This window comes from Lathyrus oleraceus, chromosome 3, assembly GCF_024323335.1.
Source record: "Lathyrus oleraceus cultivar Zhongwan6 chromosome 3, CAAS_Psat_ZW6_1.0, whole genome shotgun sequence".
Lineage (NCBI taxonomy): Eukaryota > Viridiplantae > Streptophyta > Magnoliopsida > Fabales > Fabaceae > Lathyrus > Lathyrus oleraceus.
In genome coordinates, this window is record NC_066581.1 from 467,455,354 (window position 1) to 467,472,860 (window position 17,507).

The following is a 17,507-nucleotide window of genomic DNA, read 5'->3' on the forward strand; positions in this document are numbered from 1 at the left end:
CTGACATAAGTCCAGCGATTGGTAGTCGGTTTCCTGTGTGTGGTTGTTTGTTCGGAGTTTGACATAAGTCCAGCGATTGGCAGTCGGTTTCCTGTGTGTGGTTGTTTGTTCGGAGTCTTACGTAAGTCCAGCGATTGGCAGTCGGTTTCCTGTGTGAGTTTTTGGTCTGGAGTCTGACGTAAGTCCAGCGGTTGGCAGTCGGTTTCCTGTTTGTGTTTGTGTTTGTTTGGCGTGCGTTAGCCGAGCTATGAGTGCTCTGATTCTTTCTCTGGTTAGAGAAGATACGTATGCATAGTACGCGACATCCTAGCGAGCACATTCCCATTCCCCCCGAACTACGTCGACTCTGATGTTTGTGTCTGACAAACTACGTAGGTCCAGGATGCGATATCCTGCCGAGTCCGTTTCTTCCGTCCTTTCTGTGCTTTATTCCAGTTTTGTGCAGTGTGTGAGCAGTCTTTTAGCAACCTTTCTTCTATTCTCTCTGAGCGTGGATCCCGTCGAGTACGACGGATGCGTAGGGGTGCTAATACCTTCCCTTCGCATAACCGACTCCCGATCCTATCAATCTCTGGTCGCGAGACCATGTCCTTTCCAGGTTTACTTCGAGCGTTTCCTTTTCCTCCTTTGGGATAAATAACGCAGGTGGCGGCTCTGTGTCTTTTCCCGCCGGTTTTTTCGCGTAATGCGACAGCTGGCGACTCCACTGGGGACTGCAGGAAGTTGACCTCTTGTTGGTCCATCTTCCCTAAGCGAGTCTCTCCTAGCGCTCTCTAGGATAGTTTTGGTTGCTTTTATTGCTCTATTTATTGCATTTATGATTATTATATTGTGATTATTTGCATATATGTTTGCATGCATCATATTATCATTATGCTGAATCTGTACAGGTTGGTTCCTCTGTTTAGGGTGGGCGTTCTGAGTGGGGCTAAAACCCAGGCCCGAGTATACACCTAGGATTAGTGTGGTCTCACGTTCCTCACATGTTGGTTGGGCATGTTGTTGCGACGTGACATACCACAAGCCGGACGAGGTTCATCTGAGAGAGCTCTTCCACTGTGGAGTATTCCACTTTGGTTGGTTTACCTCTTTTGAGCTATTGACTTCGGTGACCGTTCTTTCCCGGATCTTTGGTTTAGACGATCTTATGAGAGCTACAATGGCACACCCGAAAGGGCAAACCCGTTGAGTATCTTTTCCCGATTGTCGAGACCATTATCCGCCTTAGGATGACCCTATTAGAATTCGCCTGTGAGGGGAGGGTTGATTCTTGCAAGTACAGGTTCCGTCAGTGATTCTGTGATGGTGACTATGGTTCAGATGGATTTATGGGTCTTTATTTCTGGACGTCGGAGGTTTGACCTTGGTATTGATCAGAGGGTTCCGTTTATTTCGGATCCCTGGGCTGAATTTGAGGATACTTGCTTAGATGGTGACTTGGTTCTGAAGTATGGGTTCCAGATGACCTTGGATTCCAGATGATTTTAATCTAGGGTTTCCGGTGCCGAATTCATGCCGAAGTGTTGATCCTGTGCCATGGGATACTCAGCCAACCTGCCATGGCTTCATCATTTGCATCATAGCATGTTTATTTTCAAAAAAGAAAAATAATAATGCATAGAAAAGAAAAGTTAACCTGCATACGCATCACACGCATCATACACATATCATTCTTGCATTACAGGGGTTCTTGAACAAGGCTTCTCACTCTAGTTCCTGTCTTAGGCAGGATTGCTGATCAACGTCCGACCGCTACGCTACCAGACTGAATCAACAGAGGAATATGGATCAAGTGCAAGCTGAGTTAGCAGAGATGAGGGCTAACATGGCCCAATTCATGACCATGATGCAAGGAGTTGTTCAAGGGCAAGAGGAGCTGCGTGCCTTAGCCCAGAAACAGGAAGCCGTGATTCCTCCTGCCAGCCGTGCTTCACCAGTGGGGGTCCCTGTTAATGATAACGCTGCTGCTGCTGCTATTCCCGTCAATGATTATACCGTGGGTGATGAGTTGAGGGGTATAAGAATCAATGGACAACCTCTTGCTGCAGAGACTGTTAATGTCAGAGCAACCCGTGCTCTAGTGCGCCATCCTGCTCCGCTGGTTGACAGGCAGGAAGATATGTTCACCCTTCTCAATGATGAAGATGATATGGGAAGAATTGAAGAGAGGGACAGGAAGGTTGATGCCCTAGCTGAGAAGATCAGAGCCATGGAGTGTCAGAACTCTTTGGGGTTTGATGTTACAAATATGGGTTTGGTGGAGGGATTGAGAATTCCTTGTAAATTCAAAGCACCTTCCTTTGACAAATATAATGGTACTTCTTGTCCTCGCACCCACGTGCAGGCTTACTACAGAAAAATCTCCGCATACATTGACGACGAGAAGATGTGGATATACTTTTTCCAGGATAGCTTGTCTGGAGCTTTCTTGGATTGGTACATGGAGTTGAAAAGGGAATCCATTAGAAGTTGGAGGGATCTTGGTGAAGCCTTCTTGAGGCAATACAAGCATAATATGGATATGGCTCCGAGCCGAACACAATTACAGAGCTTGTGTCAGAAGTCAGGCAAAAGCTTCAAGGAGTACGCCTAAAGATGGCGTGAGTTAGCTGCAAGGGTGCAACCTCCGATGCTGGAGAGGGAGTTGACTGATATGTTTATTGGTACTTTGCAAGGAGTGTTTATGGACCGGATGGGGAGCTGCCTGTTCGGTAGTTTTTCTGATGTGGTTATCTGTGGAGAGAGAACAGAGAGCCTCATTAAAGCCGGAAAGATTCAGGATGCTGGTTCTTCGTCTTCAAAAAAGCCATTTTCTGGGGCACCCCGGAGGAAAGAGGGGGAGACTAATGCTGTGCATCACAGTCGAAGAAATGCAAACAGAGGCCAGTATCGCCAGGTTGCTGCTGTAACTATTCCAGCACCTTAACATCAACCTCAGCAATAACAGAGACAACACCAACATCCACAACAACAACAACAACAACAATGTCCATTTCAGCCGAGACAAAGAATGCCGGATCGTCGTTTCGACCCGTTACCTATGACATATGCTGAGTTGCTGCCCGAATTGCTCAGATTAGGGTTTGTTGAATTGCGTACTATGGCTCCGTTGACGAAGATACCTGCTGGGTATGATGCCAACGTTCGTTGTGACTTCCATTCCGGTGCACCATATTGAGAACTGTCGGCCTTTCCATCATAAGGTCCAGAACTTGATTGACGCCAAAACAATCAACTTCGCTCCTGTTCCAAATGTTGTGAACAACCCTATGCCTCAGCATGGTGGGCCCAGGGTGAATAATGTGGAAGGTGAGGAGGCCTTGGATTTGGTAGTTGATGTTGAAGATATTCAGACGTCGCTGTTTGTTGTGAAAGAGCGTCTGTTGAATGGGAGAGTGTTCCCGGGCTGTGGTAAGGGTTGTGCAGATTGTGTTAATTCAGAGAATGGTTGTGACCAGCTGAAGAATGGTATTCAGGGTTTGATTAATGAGGGCTGTTTGCAGTTTGCTAGGGCTGTGAAAGATCGTGGAGTGGTGTCAACTGTCACCATTTATTTCAAGCCATCCGAGGGTCCTGGACGTGTCCCGAGAACTGTCAACTCCTGTTACCATATCTGCTCCAACAACTGTCGGTGCTCCCACTACTATTGTTGCTTCTAATAGAAGACCTATTGAGAATAGTAGGGCCATTCCGTGGAAGTATGATAACGCTTACCGCAATAACAGAAGATCGGAAAGTCAGACAAGGTCAGTGAATCAGACTCCTGTAACCATTGGTGTGCCAATCAAAGCTCCAGTAATTGTTGGTCCGGTTATGGACAATGTAGGGGGACCTGGAGGGTTTACAAGAAGTGGTCGTCTGTTTGCACCGCAGACTTTGAGAGATAACAATGCTGAGGCTCTCGCCAAAGCAAAGGGTAAGCAAGTTGTGGTTGATGAAGAACCTGTACAGAAAGAAGCGCCTGAGGGGTCTTTTGAAAAAGATGTGGAGGAGTTTATGAAGATTATTAAGAAGAGTGACTACAAGATTGTAGATCAGCTGAATCAAACTCCGTCCAAAATTTCTATCCTCTCATTGCTATTGTGCTCTGAGGCACACCGTAACGCCTTGCTGAAGATGTTGAATCTGGCTTACGTGCCTCAAGAGATTTCTGTCAACCAGTTGGAGGGTGTTATTGCTAATGTGAGCACAAGGCACGGTTTGGGGTTCACAGACCTGGATCTGACGCCTGAAGGTCGTAACCATAACAAAGCTCTGCATATTACCATGGAGTGTAAAGGCGCAGTGTTGTCACATGTGTTGGTGGATACTGGCTCTTCGTTGAATGTATTGCCCAAGAAGATTTTGCGCAAGATTGATGTTGAAGGGGTTGTCCTCACTCCAAGCGATCTCATTGTTCGTGCTTTTGATGGATCCAAACGGTCTGTTTTTGGTGAAGTCACGTTGCCAGTGAAGATTGGCCCAGAGGTATTTGATATTATCTTCTATGTGATGGATATTCAGCCAGCATATAGTTGTCTATTTGGGCGTCCCTGGATACATGGGGCTGGAGCAGTGTCATCAACTCTCCATCAAAAGCTGAAGTATGTTTGGAACGGTCAGATTGTAACTGTGTGCGGCGAGGAGGACATTCTGGTGAGTCATTTATCCTCTTTCAAGTATGTGGAGGTGGATGGCGAGATCCATGAAACTCTGTGCCAAGCGTTTGAGACCGTTGCTATTGAGAAGGTGGCTTTTGCCGAGCAGAAGAAGCCAAGTGCCTCAATTGCATCATACAAGCAGGCTATAGAGGTTGTCAAGTCGGGCAATGCAGAAGGTTGGGGCAAGATGGTTGATTTGCCCGTTAAAGAAGACAAATTTGGTATTGGTTATCAGCCTCTTCAGACAAAGCAAGATCGGAAAGGGCCGAGTACCTTCACCAGCGCTGGGCTGATGAATCATGGTGACGTCTTTGCAGCCAGTAGTGAAGACGGGGACATTGATTATGATATGGACAACTGGGTGCGCCCGTGTGCTCCAGGGGAGTCGATCAACAATTGGACAGCCGAGGAAGTGGTCCAAGTTACTCTTCAAACAGAGTAATTTTCTTTTGTTTTTCATTTTTGCACAAAACCCTAGGTTCTGCCCAAGGCGTAGTGGTTCATTGTAGGGCCTCAGCATGTTTTCAATGATATCATTAATAAAGGACGTTTTGCAAACAATTTTGTGATCACTGTCTTTTTGTTTTTGTTTTTCGTTTTTTCAAAACAATAAAAATGGCAATGTTTTTTTGTTTTTGTGACTTTCTTGAACTCTTTTTTTCTAAAAAAAAGCATTAAACATGCAGAATTGATCTTACGGACTCCACTATAAACAGTTCTGTTATGGCTTCGTATGATTTCAATAATCCCATCTACCAAGCTGAAGAGAAGAGTGAGGAAGATTGTGAACTCCCCAAAGAACTGGTCAGATTATTGAAGCAGGAGGAAAGGGTCATCCAACCTCATCAGGAAGAGTTGGAAATTATTAACCTGGGTACTGAGGACGCTAGAAGAGAGATCAAGATCGGGGCTGCTTTGAAGGAAGATGTCAAGAGAGGGCTGATTGAGATGCTGAGAGAATATGTAGAGATATTTGCTTGGTCGTATCAAGATATGCCTGGGTTGGATACAGATATTGTGGTGCACAGGCTACCTCTCAGAGAAGATTGTCCTTCGGTAAAGTAGAAGCTTCGCAGAACTAGTCCTGATATGGCGGTCAAGATCAAGGAAGAGGTTCAGAAGCAGTTGGATGCGGGTTTTCTGGCAGTGACCAATTATCCCCCGTGGGTGGCCAACATCGTTCCCGTGTCGAAGAAGGATGGTAAAGTCAGAATGTGTGTCGATTACCGGGATCTAAACAGAGCCAGTCCGAAAGATGACTTCCCATTACCTCACATTGATGTATTGGTGGATAACACGGCTCAATCTTCGGTTTTCTCTTTCATGGACGGTTTCTCTGGTTATAATCAGATTAAGATGGCGCCAGAAGACATGGAAAAGACGACATTCATTACACCTTGGGGCACGTTCTGCTATAAGGTGATGCCATTTGGGCTGAAGAATGCCGGTGCTACCTATCAGAGGGCTATGACGACTCTCTTTCACGACATGATGCACAAAGAGATTGAAGTGTACGTGGATGATATGATTGCGAAGTCGCAGACAGAAGAGGAGCACCTGGTAAACCTACATAAGTTGTTTGAAAGGTCGAGGAAGTTCAAACTGAGGCTGAATCCAAACAAGTGTACGTTTGGGGTGAGATCCGGGAAGCTGTTAGGCTTCATTATCAGTGAGAAAGGGATTGAGGTTGATCCAGCAAAAGTAAAAGCTATACGAGAAATGCCTGAACCGAGAACTGAAAAGCAGGTTCGTGGGTTTTTAGGGAGATTGAACTACATTGCACGGTTTGTATCTCACCTAACTGCCACGTGTGAACCAATATTCAAATTGCTAAGAAAAGATCAAGCAATCAGGTGGAATGATGACTGTCAGAAAGCTTTTGATAAGATAAAAGAGTATTTGCAGAAACCTCCAATCCTTATACCTCCAGTTCCTGGGAGGCCTCTGATAATGTACCTTTCAGTGACTGAGAACTCGATGGGGTGTGTATTGGGACAGCATGACGAGTCTGGTCGAAAAGAGCATGCCATATACTACCTTAGCAAAAAGTTTACCGACTGTGAAATAAGATATTCACAGCTCGAGAAAACTTGCTGTGCTTTGGCCTGGGTTGCTCGCCGACTGAGGCAGTATATGTTGAACCATACTACCTTATTGATTTATAAGATGGATCCAATAAAGTACATCTTTGAGAAGCCGGCTCTCACCGGACGTGTTGCTCGTTGGCAAATGATTCTGACTGAATATGATATCCAGTATATGTCGCAGAAGGCCATCAAAGGTAGTATCCTGTCAGACTACCTTGCCGAGCAACCGATTGAGGATTATCAACCGATGATGTTTGAATTCCCTGATGAAGACATCATGTATCTAAAGATGAAAGACTGTGAAGAGCCTCTTGTCGAGGAAGGACCGGATCCTGATGACAAGTGGACACTGATGTTTGATGGGGCTGTTAATGTGAATGGCAACGATGTTGGGGCAGTACTCATTAATCCTAAAGGTGCACACATACCTTTTTCTGCCAGATTGACTTTTGACGTAACCAACAATGAGGCTGAGTATGAGGCTTGTATCATGGGGGTAGAAGAAGCCATCGATCTAAGGATCAAAACTCTGGACATTTATGGAGATTCCGCTCTAGTGATTAACCAAGTCAATGGAGATTGGGATACTCACCAACCGCATTTGATTCCTTACAGAGATTACACCAGAAGGACCCTGACTTTATTCAAGAAGGTGAAGCTGTATCATGTACCCCGAGATGAAAATCAGATGGCTGATGCCTTGACTACTTTGTCTTCTATGATCAAAGTCCATTGGTGGAATCATGTGCCACATGTCGCTGTGAATCGACTCGAGAGGCCTGCGTATGTGTTTGCAGCCGAGTCTGTTGTTGATGAGAAGCCTTGGTACTTTGACATTAAGAATTTCCTCAAGAGTCAGGAGTATCCTGAAGGAGCGTCAAAGAATGACAAGAACACCCTGAGAAGGCTAGCTGGAAGCTTTTATTTGAATCAGGATGATGTGTTGTACAAGAGGAACTTTGACATGGTTCTGCTCAGATGCGTGGATAGACACGAAGCAGACATGTTGATGCAAGAGGTGCATGAGGGATCCTTCGGTACCCATGCTGGTGGTCATGCAATGTCCAAGAAGTTGTTGAGAGCCGGTTATTACTGGATGACTATGGAATCCGATTGTTTCAAATACGCTCGGAAGTGCCAAAAATGTCAGATCTATGCTGATAAGGTGCATGTACCACCAAGCCCTCTTAATGTTATGAATTCTCCTTGGCCGTTCGCGATGTGGGGTATTGATATGATTGGGAAGATTGAACCTACTGCTTCAAATGGACATCGCTTCATCCTGGTTGCGATTGATTACTTCACCAAGTGGGTGGAAGCAGCTTCCTATGCTAATGTTACCAAACAAGTGGTTTCCCGATTCATTAAGAAGGAAATCATCTGTCGTTATGGGGTTCCCGAGAGAATCATCACTGACAATGGTTCGAATCTCAATAACAAGATGATGAAGGAGCTTTGTAAAGATTTCAAGATTGAACATCACAATTCTTCTCCTTACATACCGAAGATGAATGGTGCTGTAGAGGCGGCAAACAAGAATATTAAGAAGATTGTGCAGAAGATGGTCGTGACGTACAAGGATTGGCATGAGATGCTGCCTTTCGCTTGGCATGGGTACCGTACCTCAGTACGTACGTCGACCGGGGCAACCCCTTACTCCCTTGTGTATGGTATGGAAGCAGTCCTACCAGTTGAAGTGGAGATTCCTTCTCTGAGAGTCCTGTTGGATGTCAAGCTAGACGAGGCTGAATGGATTCGAACAAGGTTTAATGAGTTGAGCCTTATCGAAGAGAGACGGTTAGCGGCTGTGTGCCATGGACAGTTGTATCAGAGAAGGATGAAGAAAGCCTTTGATCAGAAAGTGCGTCCTCAAAGCTATCAGACAGGTGATTTGGTTTTGAAGAGGATCCTTCCTCCCGGTACATATAACAGGGGCAAATGGACTCCGAATTATGAAGGTCCATATGTTGTTAAAAAGGTTTTCTCTGGTGGAGCCTTGATGCTTACAACTATGGATGGTGAAGATTTTCCGTCCCCTGTTAACTCAGATGTAGTCAAAAAATACTTCGCATAAATTGACCCGCTGGACGAAAAGAATAAAAAAGTCCAGGCAAAAAAGGGCATCCCGGCGAACCAAGAAAAAAGAAAGAGGTTCGGGCAAAAGTTAGGGATAAAAAATAAAAAGAATATGTACACCCGGTGATTTGAAAACCCGCAAGGGCGGCTTAGGCAAAAATGGGTATCTCGTTGGATTAAAAACCCGAAAGGGCGATCCAGCCAAAAGAGGGATTAAAGCGAAGACTACAGTCTGAGTTATCTGTACTTCATCGCGCTTCAGTGTCTACCATCTCGAAAGATGTGATCGGTCCAGTCATTCTTCTCAGAAAGCAAGGAATTTGGGGAGAAATTGATGATCTATGAGTCATAACAGAATTGGGAAATAGTGGATGCCGTGTTCACATTGCCATTAGGGTAGATTTTTCCTTTTGTGAGCAATTACCTCTTCCTAGGAATTGCTTCCTGATGTATTTGCCTTTTCAGGCCCATTTTCAATCAATAAAAGTCGTTATTCAGTTAAATTGCTCTCTTGTTTTTTATTTTACTGTTTTGTTTGCAAAAACGTCCGATTTTTTGATAAACATTGCATATACAAAACATGAAGGCTAGACAATAACGTGCAGAAAGATAAAACATTTGAAAAACACTTTGAATGTTGAGTACACTTGGGTGTATCTTGTCCATACGATCCCCTGGGGCATGTATGTCTTATTGTTTTGCAGGTTATTACCTTTGATTCCTGGCTAGAGCAGATAAGCCACGGTTTGTTCAGAGATGTTTCAACATTGTCCGGAGGTGTGAGAGGTTGGGTGGTCTGAAGCAAATTCAGGACTTGTCTCCCCAGCATAGTCAAGATCAGGGATTCCTCAGTAGGGTTGAGGATGGTTCCCCAGCTAGTCTGAAGGCTGTTGATCCCCACTGAATCTGAAGTTTGTTGTATCCCCAGCGGAGGTATCAGTGAGTAGTTTGTTCCTCAGCAGTCGGGTGTAATCCTCAGCATATTCGTGAATGCATTTCCCCAGCAGGGTTGTGATTGTCTTCCCCAGCAATTTTGAAGTGGGTGGTCTTCCCAACGGAGGTTCGTATTGGTTATTTCCCCCAGCGGAGTCCCCAAGTGGATCGTGTTCGGTGAAAATTATCCCCAGTAGAGTTTCTCCTGCTCATGGATTGGTAGGTATCCCCAGTAGAGGTGAGCATTGGTTGTTTCCCCTAGCGGAGTCCCCAAGCGGATTAGATTCAGTGAGAGTTGTCCCCGGTGGGATTTACCCTTTCTCCAGCAGCAATGCTATTCGCCAGCACGGTTGAGAAGTTGGTGTGTTCCTCAGACAGAGTCTCCCCAGAGTTGACTTGGTTTCCTCTTCCGTCCCTAGAGTATCAGATCAGCAAAGCACCCCCGGCAGTGCATCTCTCCACAGAGTTGGAGAATTTAATCGAAGTTGTGCTCAGCGGAGCAACTAGTTGCTTCCCAGCAGGAGTTTTCATCATTTTTGCATCTTGCATGTAGTAATCATTGCATCCTCAAAAAGCGTAGCATTTCCATTCAATATGGAGCATTGCGCCATAGAAAAATTCAAACATATGCATTCATGTGTTAAACCTAGTTGGATTACCCCCAGCAGAGGCGGATCATAGTTCAACATCTGTACGGCACATTTGCTACAGTTGCTCCAAACAGCATTCAAGATTGATAATTCCCCAGAGGGGGTTGTTTCCTCACTCATCAGTGAAAGGAAAGCTTGACTCCCCAGTGTAGTCCCTGGCGAGTGATTGGCCTTGTCTCGACATATGAAGATGTCATCCTTGTGATACCGGTAAGTGTCATGTCAACACCCGTGTGTGTTCTTTCTTTGGTGTCGATAAACACCATTGTTTCGGTGTCGGCAAACATCGAGTCTTTTCCCAGTCATCGGTAAATGTCTGGTCGTCCTTTTCGGTGTCGGTAAACACCATTGTTTCGGTGTCGGTAAACATCAAGTCTCACCCCAGTCATCGGTAAATGTCTGGTCTTGTTTCACTGATGTATGCATCATCTTCGATGTCGGTAAACATCGAGTCTTCCCATTCATCCGTTGATGTCTGGTCACCTCTCCGTTGGTGTCGGTAAACGTCGAGTTTCTCCCATTCGTCCGTTGACGTATGGTTGAGTCTTCCCATTCATCCGTTGATGTCTGGTCACCTCTCTGTTGGTGTCGGTAAACGTCGAGTTTCTCCCATTCGTCCGTTGACGTATGGTTGAGTCTTCCCATTCATCCGTTGATGTCTGGTCACCTCTCTGTTGGTGTCGGTAAACGTCGAGTTTCTCCCATTCGTCCGTTGACGTATGGTTGAGTCTTCCCATTCATCCGTTGATGTCTGGTCACCTCTCCGTTGGTGTCGGTAAACGTCGAGTTTCTCCCATTCGTCCGTTGACGTATGGTTGAGTCTTCCCATTCATCTGTTGATGTCTGGTCACCTCTCTGTTGGTGTCGGTAAATGTCGAGTTTTTCCCATTCGTCTGTTGACGTCTGGCTGTATCTCTCTCCATTCATCCGTTGATGTCTGGTCACCTCTCCGTTGGTGTTGATAAACGTCGAGCTTCTCCCGTTCGTCCGTTGACGTCTGGTTGTATCTCTCTCCATTCATCCGTTGATGTCTGGTCACCTCTCCGTTGGTGTCGGTAAACGTCGAGCTTCTCCCGTTCGTCTGTTGACGTCTGGTCGAGTCTTCCCATTCATCCGTTGATGTCTGGTCACATCTCCGTTGGTGTCGATAAACGTCGAGCTTCTCCCGTTCGTCTGTTGACGTCTGGTCGAGTCTTCCCATTCATCCGTTGATGTCTGGTCACCTCTTCGTTGGTGTCGGTAAACGTCGAGTTTTTCCCATTCGTCCGTTGACGTCTGGTTGTACCTCTTTCTCCCATTCATCATCTTTCGATGTCTGGACGTGGTTCCCTTTTTCTGATAAAAGAATCAAAATCCCCGGGGAGTCGTTGGTAAACGTCTTGTCTAGTCCCGTGATAAATATCAGATCCTAGTGGAAACTGCCATTGGTGAGCATTCTTCTCTTTGATCATCCACCGCAGAGTGCAAATTTCTACGGTTCTTTGGTATTCAATCCCTGTTTACCTTGAAGGTCTGACAGCCGTTGCTCTCATCCGTTCAGGTTCCCAGTTGATTGAATAGGGGAAGCTGTAGCACCTCAAATTTGCACACTCATTCATTCATTCATTTCATTTTTTAGGTCATTGACATCACATTAACAATACATTATCATTGCATAGTACATTGCATCTTATCAATCAAGACTGGCATCAAGAGGATTCATCTGTGCAAGAGACCAAGCATTTCCTTGAGTTGGAGGCCACATGAGTATTCTAGAGAGCTTACCATGAATCAAGGATCATTTTGAAGCCATTGTACCAAATGTCAGAGGCTCAAAAGTCCACAGTGCATGTCCAAGTCATCTGAGGCCCATAAAAGTCAACTGCAAGTCAACTGAGGGCTAGGAGATGGAGAAATGGTTTGAGACACTTCATTCATGTCCCAAAGAAGGTTATTCAACATGTCAAACATCTACCTTGAAGATTTTGAAGCCAGATCAAAAATTTCCAAAAATGGAAGGTGACCTGTAATTTGAAAGTTTCCAAAAATGGCAAGTTTTTGGACCAACTTCAACTCAACTTTCCAACATCAAAGAAGCTTCAAATGAAATTTTGTCCAACATGAAAGTTGAATATATTTCTCTCCCATTTCCAAAAAGTCCAAGATCATGAATTTGTGATGAATGGTTAAGGAGTTATGATCAAATCATTGCAAAGTGTGCTTGAAACTTCAAATGGCCATATCTTTTGAACCAAAACTCCAAATTTGGTGGTTCTTTTTGCAAAATGTTTCTCATGTCATGAAGTTTCCAAATCAACCATCACATTGCATGAAATGTTATCATATGATCACTTGCTTGTTCATGAAGTTTTTGAAGGAAATTTGCCAAAATCAAAATTGGTTGATCACATGCATGTAATTCCAATTCCAATGTGTGCATGGAGTAATTTTGAGTGGATTTGGGCCAGCTTGGTGTACTGTTCACGTGTGCATCTCATGCATGGAGTGAAAGTGAAAATTTGTGCATGCACCTTATACTCCTTTAATCTCAATTAGCTTTGGTTTAAGTTTAATTTCAGATTAATTAGCAAGGCATATATAAGCTTAATCACAACTGAATTGAAGAGAACACACATTTTCAGATCTAGAATTGGAATTTGGATCAAAAATTTTCTCTCACAAAGAACTTCAAAATTCCTCACATAAACTTCATTTCTCTTGCATAATTCTTGATCCTGGTGAAGTTTTGAGTGAGATTGAACGTGCCATTGGTGATTTTCTGCTCAAAATCGTGCATGCTTGAAGCTTGAAGGTGTTCATGGAGATTTCGAATTGAGCTGGATCTGCATATTTCTGAGCTTCAATTTCTTCATCAATTATCTCTACAAGCATCCTGGAACTGATCTGGATCGTTACAAGTGTTGGATCGTGCAAAAACCATAACTTGCTCTTCAAGAGGTGAGCTTTTTGACCTTCACAATTCTCAAATCCATGTGTATATTTGTGTTGATCTTTGGTTGCTGGTAATTTTGGTAGAAATTTCATGAAAAATGGAGCATTATTCACTGAGTTATGTATGATTGAAGTTTTGTATCCATAAATGATTTTGCTCGACTCTCTCTATTCTTGATGATTTGTGCTTAGCCATTGCTTGATCCGTGTTCACCATGAAAAGATCTTTAGAATGATGTTCTTGTTTTTGATTTCTGGACATTTCTGGAAAAATCTGGGAATTTGAGTTTGAAGTTCATCATCTTCATCTTCATCTTCATGAAGAAGATGAAGATCATCCTTAGCGTCGGATTTTACATGATTAGCGACGAATTCTGGATATGTCCACGCAGCTTAGGGTTTTTAGACAAAACGGTGTCGTTTGGGCATTGGCGCGCGTATATTGAATTTGAACAGGGATCGATTCCCAGCGAAAGCAGTTTTCAAATGTTTCATCATTTTAGTGTTTTCCCTCCATATTTCATGTATGCTTCACATGTTTGACTTCATTTTTTTTCCAACTTCATAAATTCATAACTAATTGAAAAATGCATCAAATCACTCCCAATTTTTTGCAGAATGATCCTATGATTGTCTAGTTTTTTATGATGATGAATTTGGAAGTTGTGCATGGCTGGTTTTTGATTTGTGTTAGAAGATGTGAACATATGTGCTTTCATGACCTTGCTTCACTCATCTCATTGTGAAATGCTTGATATTGATCCAAATTGCTTGAAATTTTACATGAATGTTCTTGACACGTTGCTGGACCTTTGAGAATTGATTGTGCATTTTTCCCATTTACCATTTCTGTTTTATGAAGGTGTTTGCATGGTGTGACAATTTGTGTCACACATTTGGTTGTTCAACTTGTGCAATTTGATTTCCATGCCCAATGACCTCTAATGCTTCTGATTTTTTGTATGATGGATGTTTTGGATGTGTTGAATGCTCATGAATTTTTCCAGAATTATTTGAATCATTTCTATTTTGATTGGGAATTTTCATTCTTAATGTTCAAATGTGTGCCTTGAATTGGTCATTGACTTCTCTTGCCTATTACATGAACTTGCATGATGATTTTAGTTTGGTCCTTTTTAGGACTTGTTCTTGATTGATTAAATATGATCCATGTTGAAAATCAAGTTCTGTTTTGGATTTTTTCTTCACTTTTGACCCTAGGCTTTGACCTAGTGGTTTGTTACTTACATTTGAGTTGTGAATTTCAGGTTCAAGTATGCATCTCCATGATTGATGTTGCTCCTTCATTTGAGCTTGATCATTTGTTATTGTTGGCTAATATTTGCTATTTTGTAGGCCTTGATGATGGTTCACTTGTGTTTATGGCTTATGTGTTGCATATTGGGTTGTCTGTTTGACATTGACTGTTGACTGTTGTCTAAGTATTGTCCTGATTGGTTTAGCTGTTTCCACAGGTACCTAAGTTGCTTTAAGTTCATTTGAACTTTGCTTTGCTTGCTTGTGGTTGGCATACCACTGAGGTATAATTCCTTGATCTTCATGTAGTTTGGAAGACCTGTCATGTTACTTTGGCAGGCACCTGTCTGAAGCCCTCCTTAAGAGGCAATGTTTGTGGTTGTTTATTTTGTGCCAAGCAGGTAAAGCCCTCTTAAGAGGCAATTGGAAGATAAAAGGGATGTGCAATCCATCCCCTGCTATTCAGTTGTGTCATTCACTTTGCTCACACCATGTGTTGATGCATTGTGAATAAGAACCCAAGGTCTTGTTGTGTCAGTCATTTGTGGAGAAGAGTTCCTGCATTCTGAACTCCCACACTTTCTATTTGATTCAAGCTCTCCCAGGCCAGGGATAAGAGCTATGAGGCATAACCCTCATCTCCATTTCGTCTGCTTCACCCTAACTCTCAATGTTAGGGTTAAGAGCTAAAAACACCCCATTCTAGTTGGCTTGTTTCTACAGCCTATTCTTGTATGAGCCAATTATTTGCATATAGTGTGTGTGCTTGCTCTTGTGCTTGATTATGTGCTGTTTAGGCTAGCTTGCTTCCTGTGCAAGTTAGGATAGAGACCTCAACATAGGGATCGTATGCATGACAACTTCTAGGCTCGAGTCGTAGTCTCCCTAGTAGCTTGTTATCTCCCTTGTCTCTGGTTAGGATAGAAGTTCCTTCCCTGTTAAGGGGAACTACGTCGCCCTGATCCTCATACCAGATGAGGTACGTAGGCAGGAGATGAGTTGATCTCTCCGGGCGCCCGTTTTATTTTTCAACCCTCTTGTTTGTTCGGAGTCTGACATAAGTCCAGCGATTTGCAGTCGGTTTCCTGTGTGTGGTTGTTTGTTCGGAGTCTGACATAAGTCCAGCAATTGGCAGTCGGTTTCCTGTGTGTGGTTGTTTGTTCGGAGTCTGACGTAAGTCCAGCGATTGGCAGTCGGTTTCCTGTGTGAGTTTTTGGTCTGGAGTCTGACGTAAGTCCAGCGGTTGGCAGTCAGTTTCCTGTTTGTGTTTATGTTTGTTTGGCGTGCGTTAGCCGAGCTACGAGTGCTCTGATTCTTTCTCTGGTTAGAGAAGATACGTATGCATAGGACGCGACATCCTAGCGAGCACATTCCCATTCCCCCCGAACTACGTCGACTCTGATGTTTGTGTCTGACAAACTACGTAGGTCCAGGATGCGATATCCTGCCGAGTCCGTTTCTTCCGTCCTTTCTGTGCTTTATTCCAGTTTTGTGCAGTGTGTGAGCAGTCTTTTAGCAACCTTTCTTCTATTCTCTCTGAGCGTGGATCCCGTCGAGTACGACGGATGCGTAGGGGTGCTAATACCTTCCCTTCGCATAACCGACTCCCGATCCTATCAATCTCTGGTCGCGAGACCATGTCCTTTCCAGGTTTACTTCGAGCGTTTCCTTTCCCTCCTTTGGGATAAATAACGCACGGTGGCGGCTCTGTGTCTTTTCCCGCCGGTTTTTTCACGTAATGCGACACTACGAATGCTCTGATTCTTCCTCTGGATAGAGAAGATACGTAGGCATAGGATACGATGTCCTAGCGAGCATGTTTCCCATCTCCCCGAACTATGTTGACTCTGATGTTTGTTTCTGACAAACTACGTAGGCCCAGGATGCGACATCCTGCCGAGTCCCCTTCCTCCATCTGCTTCCACCTGTTTTACTATTCTAGTGTGTGCATTCCTTTGAGCAGTTTATTAGCAACCTTTTCCTATTCTTTTGAGCGTGGATCCCGTCGAGTACGGAGGACATGAGGGGTGCTAATACCTTCCCCTTGCGTAACCGACTCCCGTACCTTGCAATCTCTGGTCGTAAGACCGTTCCTTTTCCCTTTCTTAGGTTAGTCCTGCGCTTCCTTTCCGTCATAGGATGAATAGCGTCGGTGGCGGCTCTATAAACTGTTTTTTTCCGCCGGTTATTTTTCGCGTTGCGACAGCTGGCAACTCTGCTGGGGAAAAGAAGTTGACCTCTTGCTGGTCCATCTTCCCTAAACGAGTCAATCCTAGCGCTCTATAAGGTAGTTTGGGTTGCTTTTACTACTTTATTTATTGCATTTATGATTATTATACTGTGATTGTATATATTTGCATATATGTCTGCATGCATCATATTATTACTGTGCTGGATTCTGGACAGGTTTGGTTCCTATGATTAGCATGGTCTCACGTCTCCTCACATGTTGGATCAGCATGTTGTTGCGACGTGACATACCACAGCCAGACGAGGTTCTTTTGAGAGAGCCCCTCCCCGTGGAGTATCCACTTTGGTTGGGTTACCTCTTTTGAGCTGTTGACTTCGGTGACCGTTTCTTTCCCGGATCTTTGGTTCAGATGATCTTACGAGAGCTGCAACGGCACACCCGAAAGGGCAAACCCGTTGAGTATCTTGTCCGATTGTCGAGACCATTATCTGCCTTAGGATGACCTTATTAGAATTCACCTGTGAGGGGAGGGTTTGATTCCTACAGATGCAGATTCTGATGGTGACTCTTTGATGGTGACTTTGGTTCAGTTGGATTTATGGATATTTATTTCTGAGGCGCCGGAGTTCTGTCCGTGGTATTTATCAGCGGGTTCCGTTTATTTCGGATTCCCCGGGTTGAATTTGGGGGTTGCTTGTCCAGAGGATCTTGTTGTTATCTGGTCAGTGGCTTTCCTCTGATG